The sequence below is a fragment of the Sciurus vulgaris genome, assembly GCF_902686455.1.
Source record: "Sciurus vulgaris genome assembly, chromosome: 9".
NCBI classification, from domain to species: Eukaryota; Metazoa; Chordata; class Mammalia; order Rodentia; family Sciuridae; genus Sciurus; species Sciurus vulgaris.
The window spans coordinates 112,997,134-113,014,686 of record NC_136469.1 but is presented as its reverse complement, the minus strand read 5'-3'; the positions used below and the strand labels follow the sequence as shown (position 1 = coordinate 113,014,686).

Sequence of the window (17,553 nt, the reverse complement as noted above, 5' to 3'; positions counted from 1 at the left end):
TTCAGCCAAGAACAACTACAAACGCATTTATCTCTCTGCCCCAAATCTACAGGACATTAAATATTGACCAAAACATTTCTTCAAAGGAAATGTGAGCCCAGGACATAGAGTTCATTTCTAGCCATCCTTGAATGTTTGCTGTTTTCCAAAACTGTTGACAGTGCAGCTACATCGCTGCACGGATTCACTTAGTATAGATCTATCCCTCCAAGGAGTGAAGAGCGCTGTGTAAGCATTTTTCATTTTCAATGAACTCAAGATATAGATTTTTTAAAATATTTTTTTGTTTCTAGTTGTAGATGGATACAATAGCTTTATTTTATTTATTTATGTGGTGCTGAGGATGGAACCCAGTGCCTCACACATGCAAGGCAAGCGCTCTGCCACCAAGCCACAACCCCAGCCCCAAGATACAGATTTGATAAAGCACAGGACAACTTCATTCTACCTAACCTAAAACCTTAAACTGCAGGCATCTTTAGGTCTGAAAGACCCTGCTAACAAACTTTCTCAAAGGTCAGCTCTGTCAGAAATTTATAAATACCAAGGCACTTCTCAAAAAAGGAAAAACAAAACAAAAACAGGATAACATTCTGGAAGTATTTCAGTGACACGAAAAGTCCCTAAGGAAACATGCTCAGAATCTGAGGAGAGAGTAGGGACACTGCCATTAGGGACAGAATTCGCTGCAAAGGGCTATTAATTTGGGGGCTTTTCTAGCAGGCTGTTGGTGACCATGTATGTCTTAAGAACAGAGAACAATGCTTTTGCCATTGACCATTACCCACTTCTCCCTGGACTCTGAATCATCACAAGAGAGACCAGTGTTAAAAATCTAAAGGAAGGGGCGGGGGTGTGCTCAGTGGTAGCATACTTGTCTAGCATATGCAAGGCCCAGTGCTGCAAACACACACACACACACACACACACACAATTAAAGGAGGGAACACTGTTCTGGGCGTGTAGGACAGCGTGGCTATGGAAATCAAAGTCTCATCTAGAATGCAATTTCTCAGTCCTGGCACTACTGACATTCTGCACTGGATGATTCTTTGCTGTGAGTGGCTCTCTGTGCACTGAAGGATGTTTGCCAGGATCCCCAGCCTCTCCCAGTAACACCTCACCCCACCACCCCCCAGACTGTGACAACCAAAAATGTCTCCAGACATTGTCAACTGTTCCCTAGGACAGTTCTCCTTCCCCAGCGGAGAACCAGGGGCTGGTCTAGCCCCACACTATACGCCAGCAATTTTGACGATCTCAGATGGCAACAGGAGTCAAGGATCAAGTCTGCAAGAACTTTGTCAGATTTGGAACAGATCAGCTAACCTAGCAGTTTCCTTCCTATGACTTAACGCCAAGGTGACTGCCCCCATCCATCTCTTTTCTGATCTTCCCATTAAACATCCTAAGAAGACTACAGATTTGAACCATGAAAGTGGGAGGGAAAAAAAAAAACTTAGGAGAAATTTAGAGCTGGGTGAGAGTCAAGGTCTAGTTCAAAACCTCTCCTGCCTTCTATCCAATTTTAAAGCTAAGGAAATTAAGAGCTAACAAAATGAAATGCCATGTCCAAGGTCAATTGTCTGAGGTGATAAAAGCCAAAAATGGCAGATCCTGGTAAGAAGACTGAACCCTGGTCCAGGGACCAGGTTTTTCCAAACCTGACCTCACATGGGAAGTCTTACAGAAGTCTGAACTCTCACCACCATTTCCCATGGGCAAGCTACGTGGCATGTCAGTATCTCATTTCCATACCTGTCAAATGGAGAATAAGTAGGACCTACTCGTTAGGAAGAGTTTCACTGATTAAGTAAGGTAATTCCTGGCATATAGTGTGTGCTCAATAAATGCTAGCCATTACTATTTTCTCTCGTTGACTTTCAATTTAAGTATTTTATTACAGATAGCTGATGAACAGTTGCTCAAACACGGTCCTTTCTCTATGTGATTGTTATAGGTATGCATCCACATAGCTCCTCACCAAAAATATTTATTACACATGTTCAAAACAGAATTTAAATAAATATGAAAACTTCAGGTGCCTTATATCCTTTCGGAAAGTGACCCATCTTGGGCAAAACCAACAACCACACCATTTGGTTCAATTAAGCAATAATAAATGTGATCACACTTGTTGGGCTCCACTGGTGTTGACACACCAAAACAAACAGCTGCAGCCGTTGATGGTTTCTACAACTGATTGTGAAACACCCATCATAACCTCTTCTCCTTCCTCCACCCAACCCTAATGGTTCAAGACATCTCCAAATATCACATTTTTAGACCGAAGTTTCCTATTGCTTCAATCCCAAATCAAACCATGTTACTCCATGATTTTGAAAATATATGCTCACTTTTTTTTTTTTTTTTTTTTTTTTTTTTCAGAATAACCACGGGAGGGAGGTGGGGACTTGCAGTTGTGGTACTAAAAATAAACACATAAACTTCCATGGTTATAAGCTCCTAAAGCCCTTTGCCTTGCTTGCTATCACACCCCCAGAGCTTGCTCTGGGCTCTAGAAGCTCACCAACTGGGTGTGCTAGTGACACACGTGAGACTTTCGTCATGGTGTTTAAAGTGTATCTGGCAGGGTGTGGTGGCGCACACTTACAGTACTGGCTACTCAGGAGGCTGAGGCAGGACGATCAATTGGGCCCCAGAGTTGGAGGCCAGCCCGGGTAACATAGCAAAACTCCGCCTCATAAAAAAATAAATAAATATTTTCTAGAAGTGTCTGTACAGACTTCAATTTCCTCCCACAGAGTATGGAGGAGTGCAACAGACCTTAAAGTTAGGTAAGGAAGAGACAAGAAACAGATTTGCATGCTCTAAATGGATCCCCTGTTATGGAGTCCATTCTTACAGGATGAATTTGCATGCCTCCAAGTGACTGAAGCTCATGACAAAATTCACTGTTTCAATTCATATTTCCTTTGCTCTTTTGTGATGCTAAATGAATCTCTTTGTTCATGAAATGATTTATATTTAGTTCTCACTAGTGATTGTTATCTCATGCTATAAACTGAGTAAATATATACTGAATATATATCAAGTATACTTATTACGTTAAATATATTCACTGTATTAAGTATATGTAATATTTAATATATGATTAAATACATTTTTACCATAAATTACGTATTTATGTATAATGTGAACATTACATCTTTTGTGAACGTGTTATGATTAATTTGAATTGGAAGATTCTTTGGGGTGTTTTAAGCTTTTGTTTTTGGGGTTCTATGGATCAAACCCAGGGCCTTGCACATTCTAGGGAAACACTCCACCACTGAGCTGCGCCCCAGCTCCAGAAGATTCTTGATGACTGAAATGGTACCTACATTTTGTTTGGTTTTGTTTGGGGTGATGAGTGGAACCCAGGGCCTCCAACATTCTAGGAAAGTACACCACCACTCAGCTGCATCCCAGTCCCTTTGAAGATTTTTTATTTTGTTTTTGGACATATATATATATATATATATATATATAAATAATGTTTTATATTACATATATATTTTATAAAATATATATATATATATATTAGTTGTAAATGAACACAGTGCCTTTATTTTATTTATTTTATTTTTTCTTATGTGGTGCTGAGGATGGAACCCAGTGCCTCACACATGCTAGAAACGTGCTCTACCACTGAGATACAGACCCAGTCCCGGTTTTGGGCTTTTTGTTTGTTTGTTTTTAATGTTTGCTCTTCTTACCCACATCTCTGTGAGTTTCCTATAAGCTATAGCTATGGTTTCAATGTGTCCACCAAAAGTTTATGGTTAAGGCTATTTGGAGGCAGGGCCTTTGGGAAGTAATTTAGAATTAGATAAGGTCATGAGGGAGAGGACCCCATGATGGCATTAGTGGCTTTGTAAGAAGAGGAAGAGAAACCTGAGCTAGCACAGTTGCTCTGTCTCTGTCCTACTATAATGTAGCAAGAAGACCCTCACTAGGTGCCAAGCAGATACCAGCACCATGCTCTTGGATTTCCCAGCCTCCAGAACTGTGAGCTAAATACTCTTCTATTCTTTATAAATATCTGGTCTCAGGTAATTTGTTGCAGCAACAGAAAAACAGACTAAGATACCAGGAGATGCTCAATTAGTATTGTCCTCTCATTTGTGATACATAAAAAAAAAAAAAAAAAAAAAAAAATCACACTTTATAATTGCATCTCTGGACACAGTAATAAAAAGAGAAATATTGAAATATAAAATAGTTGCCAAGTACACTAGACACTAGAGATGTCTCTTGCTTTTGCAGAAGTCACAGCATACAAAAAGGTAATGCACAATATTTCCTCAGGGTGTTAACAGACATCTCAATAAACATGTCCCAGAATAAACTCTGGGCCTCCAATACCCTGCTCAAGTTTGTTCTCCCCCAATCTCTGTCCATGCACCCAGTAACAAGCCAGAATCCACGATCCTCTCTCTCAGCCCTGTATCCAGGCCATCAAAGCTTATTGTTTCTGCCAGGCCTGACCTCAGGCTGCAGAAGAGGCAGGCAGATACACAGAAAAGTCCCTCCAGTGGGCGAGCTCCTCTCCATCTGCACTACCACTTCAGAGGACTCCCGCTGTATTGCTCTCTGCTGGACAGACTCCCTCCCATCCAGCCTTCACTCAGAATCAGAGCTCTCTGCTAACAAGTCCTCTCTCATGGCTCCTCCCTAGGCTGGGTGGAACACAGTGCAAGCTCCTCCATGGTATTGGGGCCTGCGCACTTTGGGTCTCGGTCACCCCAACAACCCCACCTCGGGTATCTTCCTCCTCGTGCCTCTCCCTGCACAGCAGCCACGTGGGCCTTCTTAAGTAACTCAACACACCACGCTTTTCTAGGATGAGGACCTTCACAGAAGCCACTCCACGTAGCAAGGGTGCCCGTCTTCCCGTCCACCGCACACCTCCTGCATCGCCTCCCTGGAGGACCCTTCCAAATACCTGCTACCTGTCCTCTTGACTGGTCCCTGTTGGTTCCTTCAGAAACTTCCCTGCCTCCACCCCCAAAGACCCAAAGACAGCAGCCACTTGAGAGCAGAGAACTTTTCTTTACCACTGCTTACCTAGTCACCAGTGACTGGCACAAAGCTCGAAAAGTAAGTCAAGGTTATGTCTCCACAAGAAAAATAGGTCTTTCCAATGTACCTAGTTTAAACCAGTTTAAGTCACATTTACTAATTTTATTTGTATGAAAATTACTAACAGCTACATAGCATGTGTGTATGTGTTTATGTGTGTATATATATACTTAAATATATACGTGTGTGCATATACATACAAACATATATATGTATACATGTGCATACATTTTGAGGGGGGTTGAACTCAGGGACTCACAAATGCTAGGCAAGTGCTCTACAACTGAGCTACATCCCCAACCTTTTTAAAATTATTATTGTTATTATTATTTGTTTTGAGAAAGGGTCTCACTAAGTTGTCTAGGGCCTCTCTAAGTTGCTGAGGCTGGCATCAAACTTTCAATCCTCCTGCCTCAGTCCCCCAAGTGGCTGGGATTACAGGTGTGTGCCACCACACAGGGTTTGTCCCCAACCTTTTTATTTATTTCATTTTAAGACAGAGTCTCACAAAGTTGCCCAGGCTGACCTCAAATTGCAGTCCTCCTGTCTCAGCCTCCCAAAGGGGTGGAATTATAGGCATCCAGCTTACAAGGCATATTATTGAAGACAGGTCTTATTTAACATTTATATGCTATTCATTTCTAATGTCCCATTCAGTATATATGGTAAATAATAAAATTAGAGGAAGAAAGAACAACAGATATTAACTCAGTTGATTAAGATAGCTTGTGGGTTTTGCTTTAGTGCTGGGGACTGAACTCAGGGCTTCACACCTGCTAAGTAAGCAAACTACACCCCTGAGCCACAGTAACCTTGGGTTTGTTTTTTAACTCCTCCACAAATTGTCCAATCATTATCAATTATGAGGATGGCTTCCAAATCAACTTTTATTTAGTTTAGTTGTTGTTGTTTTAGTGCTAGGGATAGTCCCTAAGGCCTTACACACGTGAGGCAAGCAATCTAACACTGAGTTATGTACACCACCCCCAATCAACTCTTAAAAATCCGTATGATTCTAAATCAGCCATGAACCACGATAACAATACTCAGAGACAGGGGCCAAGGAAGTCAGTGGTGGAGTGCCTGCCCGGCATATAGGCTCAGGGTTCAATCCTCAGCACTGCAGAGGGCAGAAAGCTAAAGGGAGGGTCTTCACTTACCCTCCAAAAAAATGACAAACTATTGCCTCTTTTTTATTTTTTTATTTTTTAATGGCAAAGAACCATTCTGGAACCCACACCCACTTTCAAGATGGTCCAGGGGCCCCCGGCCTAATAGCCACAGGATCCTACCAGCCCCTGGGGAGGCTCTACAGTGAGTTATGGGCCTAAATAAGGCAGGTGAAAGCAGAGGCCCTCACCTCCAGGGCCAGGAGAAGCGACTTTACTGAACCCAGGTGATTATCCAAGGAAAGGGACCAGGCTAGCGAGCACGTAAGCACGATAAATGAGAAAGTTGTTTTGCTAATCAGTAAAAGGCAAGACCAAGGTCTTGTACAAACATTGTAGGGAAATACTAAAGACTCAGACAATGACACCAGAAATTCTGTTTCATGCCCAGTCAAGGCAAAATACCTAACTGAGCTCAACCAAGAAAAATCTAGATGGGATCCCGGAGCAGCAGCCAGCATCTGGCAAAAAAAAAAAAAAAAAAAACCTCAGAGGTCAAAAGAGATAGTGGGGAAAAACTTGACGACAGTTACTTTCAGGAGAAACGTTAATTATAATTAAATGACAACAGAAAAAGTGATGAACAGTAAGGGACCAAGAGTTAGCCCAATGTGATCACGTGAGGGGACGCAGTTCACAGGGCCAGATTCTGAACAGGGCTGGGGATTTCGATGGAAAGGGCAGCAGGGTTGCCAAAGCCCGCTCTGATTTGGAAATGGGGAAGTGCTGGAGCGATTGCGACACCCCACACTTGGCCCTGCCTCCCTGGCCCCTTAGTCATCGCCTCCATCAAGGGCTTGCGGTGGCACAGAACATAATGAAACCACAGAAAACATGGCAGCTCAGGAGAGGCCTGGAGGGAAACCCACGCCCACTCAGAAGGACGTCTGCACGGTTGTACTTTGAGTAAAACATAAGTTACGCAACAGTTGCAGTCATACGTGAGCCAGGTAAAAGCCCAGGTGTTTTACTGGTTCATTCAACAAATATTTATGGGGTGCCTACTGTGGCAGACGCTCCCTCTAAGGTGCTTGGGCTACATCAAGAAATGAAGCAGGCATTCTAGTTGGAGAGAGACAGATCCTAAGTCATAAAGTTATGCAGCTCAGCATACACCAACAGGGTGGAGGAACTGCTGTTTCTAAAAGGGGGAGGCAGCCAATAGTGGTGGGGCTACCCTGTAGTTCCAACTCCTCTGGAGGCTAAAGGGGGGGAAATTACTTGAACCTAGGAATTCAAGGTCAGTCAGGCAGCTGTAGTGAGATCCCGTCTCAAAAATAAATAAGTAAATAAACAGGAGAGGCAGAGCAAAGACTTGAAGGAGGTGAATTAGTAAATCACAGGGATATGTGGGGACAGTGATTTAGGTCAAGAAGCAGCCATTGCAAAGGCCCTGTGGCATGGATGTTTCAGGCACACAGAAAGCGAATGTGATGAAAGCAGAGTGAGTGGTAGGAGATGAATAGAAAATAGGGAAGGGGCTGGGGATACAGTTGAGTGGTAGAGTGTCGACCTGTCATGAGCAAGGTCCTGAATTCAGACCCCATACCACAAAAAAAAAAAAAAAAGGACTAGAAATACAGTGCCTCCTTGGAGACTTGGGTGGCACTGGATAGTTTTCAGCAGGAGTCTGACCAAATCTGACCTCTGTTCTAAGAGTCACTCTAGATACTAGGTCAAGAACAAGAGCGCACGGGGTGATGGGTGAGGCGGAAGCAGGGGACAGAGAAGCAGAGAATCTGCAGTCCCACTGACTGGTTCACTGACTACCTGTAGTCAATGGGCAGAGAGCAAAACCCTTCACAAAGACCAGGATGTGGAGAACACGGCCGTCACCATTTAATTTCAGGGTCTGTGTGCCTCTGACAGGTCCCACTGGGGAAGTGACTCCCGGCTTCCATCCCAGGCTCATTAGTACCACTTAGCTGGCAGTTTCTGTTTATACACTGGCACATCTCCATATACCTAGAGGTGGATCCCGGAACCCACGATGTGGGGCGAAAAGCAAAAGAGGTCCCCAGGCCAAACTCTTGTTTGGGCCAGTGGGAAGAGATAACTTGTAACTGGATTCCCTTTGCTCTGCAAACAGGATTTCACTCGAGGCAATTCTCAAAACTTCTTCAGTCACCTGTCCTTCCTCACCTCTTCTCCCTACAGAAGAGCTACACCCAGAGTCTACCAGAAACGCCACACGGCCACGGCTCCCAGGCCTGGACACTCATCTGAGACAGTCCTTCCTCTTGGGATTTCTTGATTCACTCTCCTTAATTTTAAGGAAAGGTGCTTCTTTCTTCTAGGAATTATCTAGTGATTTCCTTCTAATCATGAGAACATGCACTTTCTTCTCCTTTTCTTCATTATCCATCTGCAAGTGTGACCCTTCTGGAGCTGGGAATGTGGCTCAGGGGTAGAGCACTTGCCTGGCATGCATGCGGTCCTTGGTTTGATCCCCAGCACCACCAAAAAAGGGAAAAGAGAAAAAAAAAAAACGCTTAGCGAGCAGCATGACCTTTTCAAAGGATATATTAAAGGGCAGAAAAAGAGGGGTATAAACTTTTTTGAGATTGAACCCAGGGTGCTTAACCACTGAGCCATATACCCAGCCTTTCTTTTTTCTTTTCTTTCTTTTTAAAAATATTTTTAGTTGTAGGACTGGGGATATAGCTCAGTTGGCAGAGTGCTTGCCTAGCATACACAGGCCCTGGGTTCAATTCCCAGCACCACCAGGGAAAAAAAAAAAATAATAATATATATATTTATTTATAGGCACAGATGGCACAATACCTTTAGTTTATTTATTTATTTATATGCGGTGCTGAGGATCAAACCCAGTGCCTCACATGCTAGGCAAATGCTCTACCACTGAGCCATGACCCCCGCTTTTTTTTTTTTTTTTTTTTAGACAGGGTCTCACTGAATTGCTAAGTTGAGACAAGGTCTTGCGAAGACCTCACTAAGTTGCAGGCCGGTGTTGAACTTGTGATCCTCCTGCCTCAGCTTCCCGAGGCACTGGGATTACAGACCTGCGTCACTGCACCCAACAGAGGTATAAACTTAAACAGTAGGTGACAGGCACCTAAGGACCCTGGCAAACACCCCCACCCCACCCTGCCACGCCACGTTCCCAGAGGCTCGGCTGTGAACAGGACTGCAGCCCTCACTCATTCCTGCCCCAGCTGTACAGCGCCATGGTACTTCTTCCATTAAAACAATCTTTGGTAAAATCCTAGAGGACACCTCCTACATAAATATGATGCATAATACATATCCATGGAATGCAAAAATATCATTATTTTAGATGTCAATGTATTTTTAGGTACTGAGCACTCATGATAGACCAGACACATTAAAGGATGCAAATATTATTCAGGCATAAATCCCGCCTCCAAGGCACCTCATTATCTGTCCTCTAGGTAAAACAGTATATGTCTAAAAGTAAGTGGTGATGTACAATGCCATGGGGACAGACATATTATGCACATGGCAATTCTGAGAAGTCCCAAACTACATATTACTACATGTAAGAATTATGACAAGTCACTAACCAATAAGTCCTATAGCGACTACTTAAGTTTGACGTATTACATTTTTATACACTGGAAATTTCTCCTTTCCATTAGCCATCCAAGAGTCCATACTTCATTTTCAGCAGAACACAGTCTCTCCCTTAAAGGATGTGACAGCAGGATTCCCTCCACCCTGATGATTCTAAATAACTCTATAAGTACACGACAAGAACCAAAAAACTTTGCAAAATAGGGTCTGCCTATAGTGGCAATGGCCCTTTGGTCAAAGCCAAGGAATGACATTAGGAAGAGAATCCTGGATTCCAACTGGCAGAAAAGGTCACACAAGAAAATTATTTCATGGAGTAGGGTAATGAGATAAGATCCAAACACCGAAATAATTTCAAACGTGATGCACATCATATTGACTATATACCATATTGTTCAGACTACACGTCAGCCAATGTTCTATTTAAACCTGTTTTTTTTTTTTTTCTTTTTCTTTTTTTTTGGCAGTGCCAAGAATGGAATCCAGAGCCTAATCCATACTAAGCGTGCATGGACCTACATCCCCAGCCGCATTCTAAATCTTCCTTTTTCAGTACTGGGAATTGAACCCAGGGGCGCTTTATCCCCGAGCTACATCACGGCCCTTTTTATTTTGACACAGGGTTTTGCTAAATTGCCCAGGCTAGCCTCAAACTTGCAATCCTCCTACCTCAGCCTCTGGGGTGGCTGGGATTACAGGCGTGTGCCACTCTGCTCAGCTGTCCATCCAAAACTCTTTACATACAATAGGTTAATCCTCATAACAACCCTGTGAGGTAGGCCTTTTACAGTCGGGGAAACTGAGTCACCAGGTGATGTAGGTTACCAACTTAAAGTCACATGGAACAAGGGTAAAGCCGGGATCAAAACCAAGGTGGTCTATGCCCTTACTCTGCTAAGGAGTTTGAACTTAGTGTGAATAGTCATCCTGTCCCCCAAATTGTCATTTTTACTCTAGCTAAATCCCTTTTCTTTCTCTCCACATGTGACCAAACTCTGCTGATTACCCTGAAAACAAACCAACCCACAGGGCTGAGCTCTCTGCATTAGCACGCTGCAGCTTTGGGCTTTTATAATCTGACTAAACTCCAAGATAAATCTGCAACCAGCACATTCTTCCCAAAAGTAAGGTCATCTGCATGGAGAAATATACCACTGGTAGAAAATAAAACAAAAACAAAACCAAAAACGTCAGGCATTGAATCTTCCGTTAATAATAACCTGCAGCGCCCCATTGAGTTTTCTGTGTCACCAAACCCTCTCCGTTGTAGTTATACAAAGGCAACTTTGTCCTGAGAAGGCTACTGAGAAGGTGGACCTAATCTTGGCAAGGGCTTGGTGTACCGGGAACCATGTCATTATGTTTTTAAATAAATGACAACCAACAAAAAGAAATATTATTTAAGCTATCTTCTCAAAAATCACAGTGTATTATCATCATTCACATAAGATCCCCAGTTTTGGAAAAATGAATGTTTTACCTGAGCTTAAAAAGCCCAAATAGACATTTCCCAGAACAGAAGTACAACCTGAAAAAAAGTCTTCTCCATTTCATTAAATACTTTAGTACTTTTTTTTTTTTTTTTTCTTTTGGCACATAAAATGCTTTATAAAAATGATTTGAGGGCTGGGGAGATAGCTCAGCTGGTAGAGTGCTTGCCTTGCAAGCACAAGGCCCTGAGTTCAATCCCCAGTACCGCAAAAAAAAAAAAAAAAAAAAAAAAAAATGATTTGAGTCACAAGTTTCAGGCCAGCCCCAGCGATACAGCAAGGGTGAGTAGGGGAATAAAAAATGGAAAGGGCTGAGAAGGTAGCTTCATGTACAGCGCCCCTGGGTTCAGTCCCTGGTACTGCAGGGGTGGGAGCCGGGGTAAATTAAAAAAAAAAGAGCCAGATCACAGAGCCCTGATCTCTTTTTCACTTTTGTCTGTGTGAGTGGAACCCAGGGCCTCATACATGCTAAACATGAACTCTGAGTTACTATATCCCCAGCCCCAAGCTAGAAACTTTCTATTATAATTTTTAAGGTGGGCATTTCCTGGGTCAGATGTCAGCATCTGTCCTGTCAGCTACACAATGCCCAGCATTCACTGCGCGCCATGCTCTGCCCATTGGGATATATACCTAACTCTTGCTCACCCATGTGAGGGTCATCCCTCCCTTCTGGGAACAGGTTCTCTTCCACCCAGCCTCAGGGAACATGAGCAAAACTGACCAAGAGCCCTGGCAAAGCACAGTTAGGAAGCTACAGTTTTCAGGGACCCCCTTTCATTCAAGACACACCCATGGGGGTACCACGTTCATAAGAACCCCAGACATTCAGTATCTCCAAAGACAATTGTCGTGACTGGGGGAAACGGGATGTTATTTTCTTCATTAATGTCACTGACTATAATCTATAAAAAAATACACATTTCCAGAACCAGAAATCCACGAAAACCAGAAGGTTGGTATTTTCCCAAAACACAACAGGTTTTCAGGGGTAGGCTACCACGTTGTTTTCTGAAGCCATCTCTCCCAGGTGGTCTTCAGATAGGTAGAGGTTGTGATTTTGGTTTCTAAAACGACTCCCCTAAAACCTCCGGTGAGGTACTAAAAGGCCTGCTGGAATTGAGTGCTTCTACTATACCATCAGGTTACTTTGTTTTTTGTTTTTTGGGTTTTTTTTTTTTTTTGCATTTTGTAAACATAAACTATATACCTCTAAACACACCCACAAATCATTTTCACATTAACAGAGTTCCTATAATGAACAAACACTGAAGATTCACACCAACAATAAAAAGAATTCTCATTTCTATATGTAAGTTATATAAACTGAAGTTTATATAACTTGGGGTGCTGTCCTGAAACCCGCAGAAAGCAGAGGAAAGGCAGAGAGGTTCGGAGTACAGCAAAGGGCTTATGCCTTTTGCAGTCAGTTTAGTTTTGGTTGTACCAAGAGATGGTATCTTGAATTCAATCACATTAACATCCGCTGTGGCACACTAGAAACCTTCCAGTAACCAACATGGCGCGGAGCCCCAAATTCCCAATTTGCCAATTCACCTGCAAGAGTTTGAGAGCACTGATAATTTCCCTGTGAACTCTGGTGAATTCCACATTACGAGCACATGCTGAACTCACCTGTTTCTTGGTCACCTATTCCTCTAAACCTCTCTCCCTTGTTACTTTAACTGGAAAATTTCTCCCCTACACCATTTTCAGAGCAAAAAAAGAGATTTTTTTTTTTTTTTTTTTTTTTAAGAGAGGGTGTTAAATGACTCCAGGGGGAAGATATCTCCTACCCCCACCCAACCTCTCCCCTTATAGATGCTAACTGAAGAGAAAGGAAAGCAATCATGAGAAGCAACAAATCAGAATCAAGCTGCGAACACTTCAGATCATCTCAGGCGTGCTTTACCAGATGATTCTGGAGGGCACACACAAAGTGGCAGGGTGCTATCACCACCCCCAGGTCTCCGGCATGAGATGTTTCCAACAACTTAAGGTGGCAATAATGATTACTTATCATTATTTCTACACCAGCTACCTAGAGGGTCCTAGAGGCCCCTCCTCTCTTGTACTCCAAGTCATCTCTGCATTGCCATTACGGAAAATCTTTTTTGTTGTTATTGTCAATGGACCTTTATTGATTTATATGCAGTGCTGGAGAACAGAACCCAGTGCCTTGCACATGCCAGGCAAGTGCTCTACCCCTGAGCCCATCATTATGGAAAATCTTCACCAGGTTGTTCTCAAGCAATTACTGAGCAGGTGGCTGTTTTGACTAACACGCACCTCTGATGGTATTAAACCAGAAAATCAACGTCATCATAAGACAGACTGCTTCCAAAATGAAAAATATATCTCTTAATCAGGACAGGAGTTGGAAGGTTCCAATATAACCTTTAACTTGGACTCATTCTGACAAGCTTTTTAAGCTGCATTTAATGTCTTCATTGTAACTATATAAATTAGTTATGCAAATTCTGCATTCAAGCAAAACATCTCCTTTTCCTAAATCTTATGAATCCCAAGTTTAAACCCTTTCAGACTAGGGTTTTGTTGTTATTGTTGTTGGTTTGTTTTTTTCAAGATTAGGTATTCTTTGGGATAACCAAATCACTTGAGTCTGGATCCCATTTAAGGAAATCTTTCTCCCATGCCAGCACCCCTCCCTTGGCCTTTCCTGAAAAACCAGGGAAAAGGACTTGAGATGTGCAGGTGGAAACAGACCAAAGTGTTTCTGCTGCAGTCAAACGCAAACATTTGGGCCCGGTGTAGGCACACCTGTAATCCCAGCAACTCAGGAGACTGCAGCAGGAGGATGCCAAATTCAAGGCCAGTCTGGGCAACTTAGCAAGATACTGTCTTGAAGTAAGAAATATAAAAAATTTTAGAAAAAGCTGGGGGTATAGCTCAGTGGTAGAGTGCTTGCCTAACATATGCAGGCCCTGGGTTCAACCCTCAGTAGGGTAGAGGGGATCTCAATTATTTGAGACGTAATTTACTTTTATTTTTTCCCCCCTCCAACTAAATCCTTTACCTCCCCTTGAAGAAATGACTGGAAAAAACACAATTCTGGAAAAACAAGGCTGAAAACAGCATTCTGTGTGTTGCGTAACAAAACAGACCTTTTACAAGACACAGTAATAATGCCTGCGGATGGGTTACCTGCAGCAGAGGCGTGAAATCTCATGCATACAGGTTTCATAACTGCAAAATGGGACAAGATTTATTTTAATTTTGGGCTCAAGAACAAAATTTGGGAACTGAGGGTGTGGCTCAGGGGTAGAGCCCTTGTCTAACATGCATAAGGCTGAGTTCTATCCCCAACACTGCAAAATAGAAAAAAGAATAAAAAAGTAGAATTTATAAAGCAAATTCAATCGTCTTGTAAGAAAATTATTTCATCTACATTAATCTTTTTAATAGTCTTAATTTAAAAAAAAATTTTTTTAGTTGTAGATCGACACAATACCTTTATTTATTTTCATGCAGTGCTGAGAATCGAACCCAGTACCTCACAAGTGCTAGGCAAGCTCTCTACCACTAAGCCACAACCCCAGGCCCATATATTAATCATCTTTAATCATTACTACAACAGGTTTGATTACTCATAAACCAAAGATTAGGGTTTAATGTGAACGTTCTTATCATGTGAGGAAAAACATTGAGTGTCTGAAACACGAAGTGCTCACAACATGTGTCCAGAAACACGCAGCTTCCTTGTCACCTTATTTCATCCTCACTAACTGCTTTGGGTGTAATCTCTTCAAAATTTAGTCTAGGGCTGTGGTCGTAGCTCAGTGGTAGAGCGCTTGCCTAGCATGCACGAGACACTGGGTTCGATCCTCAGCACCGCATATAAATAAATAAACATAAGGGTCCATTGACAACTAAAAGATATTTCAAAAAATTTAGTCTAGAGCATTTTAGTAGGGAATCAAAAATAAATATATTCAGGAGGCAGAACAGTCATCAATCTGAGGCCAGTCTGGGCAACACAGTGAGATTCCCAACTCAAAAATAAATACATAGATAAGTAAATAATGCAGTGAAAAAGTAAATATTTTAACTATTGGAACTATAGACACGACTTAAAATGTTGATACTGCATTCTCAATCCTACAAACTTCTGAAAAGGCAACAACCAAGAAGATAACAAAAATTCAGATTTTGATTCATATTCAAAATATGTTCAAAAATACTCTTGATCTGATTCATTTCAATGGGGACAGGGGTGGCTCAGTGACAGAGCAAGTGCCTCGCGCGCATAAGAATCTGGGTTCCATCTCCAGCTCCACCTGGGATGCAGTAGGGAGATTATTTTGTAATAAATGTGAAGGACGGCAGAACTAGGCTAGAGGCTTTGTTACTGTCACCCGATTTCTTTATTTGATAAATACCCACTGTTAATCATGAAGCTAGGAACTTGTGAAGTTTTCGATTCCCAGTTCTCCCAAGGTGTGGCGTCAAATGAAATCAAACAGGCCTAAGGTGTGTATATAATCAGAACAAGGTGAAGGGTCAGGTGGACACAAAAATAGACGAAAACCCAAATTCCCTTCTCCTTTCCCTTCCTCTGCCCGTTTCCTTTTCAGATTAAGTTGGTTTTGCTCCTTCCAATGCATCACATTATTAGTCTAAGATTATTCTTTAAATTGATAGCAGCACAAACTCCCTCCCTACAAAGTGCTATCTTAGATTCTTGGTTGGGTGCCTTGGTTTGTCTAATGGCTGTGCACTATGACACTGACGACCTTTCACCTTCTAGAACCAGCACCTGCAGTTCTCGAACACTCAGTATAACCGCCAACCTTTTGTGTTCAAAACTGCAACAACCCCTTCTGTTGCGTTGCCAACACTCTGCTTTCTGTCCCCTGAAAACTGTGTGACTTCACCTTAAAGCTTAAAGAATAAAATCTTAATTTGTTTTCCTGCTAAAGAAAACCCAACGAGTCCTCAGAACACTACCAGGGAGGAAACAATTATTTGACTTCTAGTTCAAATCAGGAATGGCCTATGGGTAGGTACCTTGGGAGGATGGTTATCTTTCTATGACTTTGATTAGCCTCAAAATAGAAGCCATATCCCTAAATGCCTTGGGACAGTACCTCCAGAGTCAATGAACTTTTATCTAATTTAAAAATGAGTCATTTATTTGGAAAATTCCACAGCCATTCATTTTAACTGATTTCTTAAATATCCGGTGACTGTTAGCTGTCATAATCCGCAGGCCCTACCCTTTTCTACAGATTGAATTTTTAACTCGAAAAAACAACCTAGCCTCCGCTGTGTGTGACCAACAGAGGTGAATTACTGCAGGAAGACCCCCCTCGGCCTTGGTTAACACCTAAATGAGATGCCTCAAGTCATGAATGCTTCTGCAATCTCGCTGTAATAATCGAGTCTAAAGTCACCTGTGCCTCTGGGCAGCCCAATCATGTGTTTTCAAGGGTGGAAAAAAAAAAAAATCTGTTTCTTTTATGGAAAAAAGACTCACTGCTACAGGAAACACGATGGGGCTGTCGGTATGATCTGCTTCTCCAAAAGCTGACGCTTTAAAAATCTTTTTATAAACCCTTTACTTCCCACTAAATATACCAGGATCAGAAGGAAGGCGGTGGAATGAGGGAGATAGGGCAAAAGAGGGAAGAAAAAAAGAAAAAAAAAAAGTTATTATTTCAAAACTGGGACCCAGATGGGAGACTCAGGGAGAGTAGTGAGAAGGATCACCCAAACCACCTTACCTTCGGTAAGTATGTGGAGTCGCCCACTTCAGAAATTAACAGCATTCACCGCTCAGTAGCGATTTACTCAGCTAGGAAGTACCCTACAACATCTTCGCCGCCGCCCTCTTTTTAATGTAAAACCAAAATAAGGAGTGTCCAGCTACGCCCCACCGCGCCGCTTAAAGCAACAGATGGTCTCAGGCTGAGCTCGCGGGCTCTGGGAATCGCAGCGCGTCCGAATTTCTAAACTTTGGAGACCTGCAGAGCAGAAACTCCTCACGCGGACAACTCCCCAGACCCTGGCTCCTCCCTGTCCCGGGCTGCGCCTTCCGAAGTGGGGAGCAGGAACGGTAGATGCAGAAGTGGCAGATGTGGGCTTCAGTGCCTGGCGGGGGCCCCAGCACAGCGGCGCCGCGTCCGCACCCCGCGGAGACCAGCGGCCCGGCTGCCCGGCTGCGTCCCGCGCGGCGCACGGGGAGCGCTCAGGGTCCGGTCTCCCGGCTCTTCCCGGTTCCCTCCCTCCCGCCT

At 42.8% G+C, this 17,553-nt stretch overlaps 1 protein-coding gene and 1 long non-coding RNA gene across 5 annotated transcripts in view; both read right to left on the bottom strand.

The window, feature by feature from the left end:
• RBM47 (RNA binding motif protein 47) overlaps positions 1-17,553 on the bottom strand; it is a 162,931-nt gene that overhangs the window by 144,359 nt on the left and 1,019 nt on the right. The window contains exon 1 of one of the 4 annotated variants that reach the window (XM_079152850.1): positions 17,044-17,498. The exons of the other annotated variants lie outside the window; for them this stretch is intronic. The gene's annotated coding sequence lies outside the window, so the exon portion shown is untranslated. Of the gene's footprint in view, positions 1-17,043; positions 17,499-17,553 lie in introns of those variants that run through there. 4 annotated transcript variants of the gene reach the window in all.
• Positions 1-17,553, bottom strand: part of LOC306669065 — a 512,353-nt gene that overhangs the window by 494,590 nt on the left and 210 nt on the right. The window lies entirely within an intron of this gene.